This window comes from Anticarsia gemmatalis, chromosome 18 (assembly GCF_050436995.1).
Source record: "Anticarsia gemmatalis isolate Benzon Research Colony breed Stoneville strain chromosome 18, ilAntGemm2 primary, whole genome shotgun sequence".
NCBI lineage: Eukaryota > Metazoa > Arthropoda > Insecta > Lepidoptera > Erebidae > Anticarsia > Anticarsia gemmatalis.
The window spans coordinates 4,731,393-4,736,787 of NC_134762.1; positions in this window are offsets into that span (position 1 = coordinate 4,731,393).

Here is a 5,395-nt window from a genome sequence, read left to right on the forward strand (position 1 = left end):
TATAAGAAATAATTTTAGTAGTTCAGTTTTTAAATATTTTTGTATAAGCGTGTGAACATAACGTATCAACGGAAGGCACAAAAAATAATGAAAAACAGTTGAGTCTCTATGGATATTTACGGAGGCACTATCCGGAGGCATTATCAAAATAACAATTAGTTCACTAGATCCTACTACCTGTAATACGGATTTCTACATATTTTAGTTTTGAGAGCATCACACAGCAGGCTTTTAAAGGCTTTTTATGTTTAATTTAGACCGTATAAGACCAATTACGCTTAAGGTACCATACCATACACACAATCGTATATTAAACAAGCATGTTTAGGCAAGTGAGCGTTGAACACATCGTCCGAGACACAAGATTGTTTTCATATAGTGGATCGCTCACGTCCTCTTTAATGCTCAATTTGCCGTGGTACTACAATAAGGCAACTCAGGTTGTGTTAGTGTGGAAACCGTTTCTGTTTTAAGGCGAACTGATATCTAGGATTTAAGATTTCGTTTAAATGGGATCTTTTTTGTATATTCTTCTAAGGGTGTTAAGTATCATAGAGTTCCTAAATGTATACTTTTGTGATTAGGTTTTAGAAACCTTCTACTTTAAGTAAAACATGTAAAATGTCATAGTGAGGTATTCTATACTCAAAAAATATTGAAAAAAGATACGGTGTCTCACTGCAACCGAGTGGCATGAAAACTGAGTAGTTTTCATGACATGGACAGTTAGGGCTCAAAAAAGAAGCATCGCTCAACAGTTCAACGGTTAAACTACTGGTAATAGGCTGTTTTATATATTTAATCTACTTAGCTCTCCGTAGAAAGCCATTATCTGGAAAGACGATGGTCTAACGAAAGAGTCAATCCACTGACACTGTCTTATTCAATAGTTAACAAAGCTGATGCTAAAAATAAACAAACACCAAACTTTTCTTTACTCTACCAAATAATCGAACTCGGATTATAGGTGTTACATCAAGTCCCTCACCTCCTACACATCTAGATTCCTTGATTTCAGCAACTTTTTAATCCAAAAAAGATATTGTCGACTTGCAGAATTAAACCGATTAAGTTCTAAAGTGAAATAAGTTTGTTGTTTTACCAAGTCCATCTCCACACAATGTTCAGTGGGTGGTCAGCGCGGCGTGTGCGCAATTTCGCGCCGCCACTGCGATCCACCTCCGATCTTGAACTGCAGAGTTATGTTGTTGCTGTTACTATTCATTGCTGTCCCATTGCTGGGCGTGGGCAACAGAGGGCATAGTCTTACTGTTGGTATATTACTTTAATTGCTCTTTATAAAGGGTTGGTTGAATGCGTGTCACGACGATATTATACAAAAGTTTTAATATCTAAAGCAAATTATGTTTTACAAAATCTGTCTCCACACAATGTTCAGTGGGTGGTCAGCACGGCGTGTGCGCAATTTCGCGCCGCCACTGCGATCCACCTCCGATCTTGAACTGCAGAGTTATGTTGTTGCTGTTACTATTCATTGCTGTCCCATTGCTGGGCGTGGGCAACAGAGGGCATAGTCTTACTGTTGGTATATTACTTTAATTGCTCTTTATAAAGGGTTGGTTGAATGCGTGTCACGACGATATTATACAAAAGTTTTAATATCTAAAGCAAATTATGTTTTACAAAATCTGTCTCCACACAATGTTCAGTGGGTGGTCAGCACGGCGTGTGCGCAATTTCGCGCCGCCACTGCGATCCACCTCCGATCTTGAACTGCAGAGTTATGTTGTTGCTGTTACTATTCATTGCTGTCCCATTGCTGGGCGTGGGCAACAGAGGGCATAGTCTTACTGTTGGTATATTACTTTAATTGCTCTTTATAAAGGGTTGGTTGAATGCGTGTCACGACGATATTATACAAAAGTTTTAATATCTAAAGCAAATTATGTTTTACAAAATCTGTCTCCACACAATGTTCAGTGGGTGGTCAGCACGGCGTGTGCGCAATTTCGCGCCTCCACTGCGATCCACCTCCGATCTTGAACTGTGTTATGTTGTTGCTGTTACTATCCATTGCTGTCCCATTGCTGAACGTGGGCAACAGTGGGCATAGTCTTATTGTGGGTACATTGCTTTAATTGTTCTTTATATAGGGTTGGTTGAATGCGTATCAGGGCGATATTATACAAAAGTTTAATATCTAAAGCAAATTATGTTTTATAAAGTCTATCTCCACAGAATGTTCAGTGGGTGGTCAGCGCGGCGTGTGCGCAATTTCGCGCCGCCACTGCGATCCACCTCCGATCTTGAACTGCAGTGTTATGTTGTTGCTCTTACTATTCATTGCTGTCCCATTGCTGGACGTGGGAAATAGTGGGCATAGTCTTACTGTTGGTATATTCCTTTAGTAGTTTTGTATGAAGATTCAGTCAAATGTACTTATAGGTTACGGGGCATTATGATAGAGTTTCTTTAATATAATTTTCCTGAAAATCGTGCTGAATAGGTATTCTAGTTCTTAATTATATTTATACTGACCACATTCCGATTATTCATGATTTCATTCAGATATGATAGAGGATATGTCGACTCATGTTCGGTTACTACTTGTACTCTAAAGAAAATATCTAATTACATTTGAAAGCTCTACGGTAAAGCAATTGGAGCAAGCAGCCATTTATGGATCTGTAACATTTTCGTCCTCTACGGGAGATGTGCAATCATCAATATTTTCTAAGGGATAACTGAGCGATAGAGCCTACGCAATGTTTAATGTTAATATGTACAGTTGAAATTGTAGCAGCTGTTGAATAAGACTAGATTTTTGTATCCTTTCGTTACAATTTGGCTTAATGGCATTCTAATATGAATATTAAACCGAGTGGAATTTTTATTCTGACTAGAAATATGTAATGCGACGACTCGACAATTTTTACGTACCTACTTACAAGAATTGTGGAGCCTATCTAGAGTAAAGCAATCTTGTCTTCATTGGTATTTTATTTCAAACTTTGTATTTGAAAAAAAAAGGAAAGGTAAATATTCTAAATAAAGCACAGGAAGGGTTTGATACCCACGAAGAAATGCGACGCTTGAAATTCGACAATGTAATCGTAAGTTATCATTGAAGATTGCCTCTTTATCACTCACAATACTTAAGCAAAATTTTCTTGCAAAAGAAAGACCTGCAACTAAAAAAATTTCTTTACCGAACAACATATTCATTGTATGACAAGGACAATGCATGTATTTATAATAATAACATGAGCTGGAACAATGGCGGCCACATAAAACGTTCACATAGTACGAGCGCGGCGTCACCGGCCGCACTTCCTACACGCTACGCAATTATTATGCTAATACCGACACAGGCTAACAGTATGCACTGCGATGTTTGTTTTTAAAAATATTAAGGCCATATTCCACTAGGTACTGAATAAATAGAACTGAAGTCTATATGAAATAGACAAAAAATTGGGGAAAATTCCAACTATGTAGAGCTTTTCTCTCAGAACTTTGAGCTCGATCGCAACAAAGCTATATGTGATTTGATATTTTTAACAACACATTGAAACAATCATCACTATTTGCAAACAATTGAATCTAAAACAATTATAATTATGATCCATTCTGTCTATTCCCTTTGTTTTACAAAATGTAGTAACAGACTTGTCAATTACAAGGCATGCTAATTGAAAGTGGTCTTGAAACGCACTTTTATGTTCGATTCAAACACACATTCTACAATCTCCAGAAAATGCATTGGAACATGAGGGCCTAAGGGCCTTTTCCATCACACTCAAAAGAGGTATTGAAATATAGATCTAAAGATTTTAAACGTCGAAGTAATCAGTTGGCATCTAGATAGCTTTCTTCATACATTTTAATTCGTTGTATAACAGCTAGACTAGGATAGGTAGTCTATACTACCTTTACTACAAGCTCTATGAACGTAATTATAGATACCGAACCTAACAAAAAAAACTTAGAATTAGTAATGTAAAAAGGCTCTTATAAAAACCTTGTTTTACAATTTGAATGATATAATCGTATGTATAGCGTACCTACTTATGTCTCACGCGATAAGAACGCTGTGCACATACCTACAGTAAATAAGTATTAAGTACATAGACGCTTATTACATAGTTACTAAGTTTGTGCGAGCGATACAATCTGTGCAATCTGTTATCTAAATGCGGTAATTACGTTCAAGGCATATAGGTACTACCTTATATGAATAGATTTCCTTTTTAAAATTAAGACCCTACATTTATCATTATCTAAATGTAATATGCTTTTTCAGATTAAATGTAATTGATTTTGTTACAATGATGATTTTCTAAGATTTCATAAGAGATGTCTAATATAAGCTATACTAAATTTCACGACGTCTACGTTAAATAGATAAGTGCTTTACTGTAGTTTCAGCCTTGTAAGCTTTATTGGCAAGAATTAGTAGGATATTGATAGTATATATTGATTATTATTATAATTTTAAATGACTACGTTAATACTCTTGTAGAAATTCAGGTTGTTAGTTAAACAACTGCAAACATTAGTAGTCACAAATCGTGGAACTGTTATAGTGCTGTTGAGAAAAAATTAAAAACACCCGATCCTTAAAAAGTTAAGAATAAGACCTTATTTATATTTGACATTTATTTTTTTAACAAATAAAAAAAACATTTAAGTCGCTGTAGTGCTGCTATCTATACTTTAAAGTAAAGTTCATTCACCCCTCAGTAGATGTCGTTCTAGTTTGTCGAATGCAATCAGTCTAGTTCAATCAAGATATATTACACAGATGTCGCTACTAGTGTAAACATTAATGGCATTCTAAATACTCAGAGCTTTAGTAGAACTTACACCCCTCGGTAGATGGCGATATACAACATTATTAATTTTATAAATGCCAATAGAAAAGAGGGGTCGTACAATTTAATAAAACCTGTTGAAATCTTTCGTGTATAAGATAATAAGATGATTTTCTTTGAATATTTCGAATACTCAGGGCTAGTTTCAGCGCTAATGGATGACAAATTCGAGAGATAAAGTTACAGCAAATGTATAAAAAAAATTACTGTTCAAAATGGGTTGTGAAACAAGCCATAATTATTTTAAGAGCTGTTATTCAAATTTCAGTGTATGTTTTTTTAAATCATCAGGTAAAAAAAATGAATAGGAAACTTAGCAATAAAGACTTGTACGTACATTGTTCCTGTTTATCTAATAGAAGTCAGTTCACAGCGGGTTACAAATTAATTAAACTCGTTAATTAAGTAGGTATATCGGGATAAGTTGCTGCAAAATGAATACTTACAAGCTTTAATAACTATTAAACTGTTATTTCTTTCTAGGTACAGTAGGTAAAAGCTAATCCCTTTTTATTTCAAAACAAGGTTCTCTTACTTTATATGACAATGTGGGCTGGACT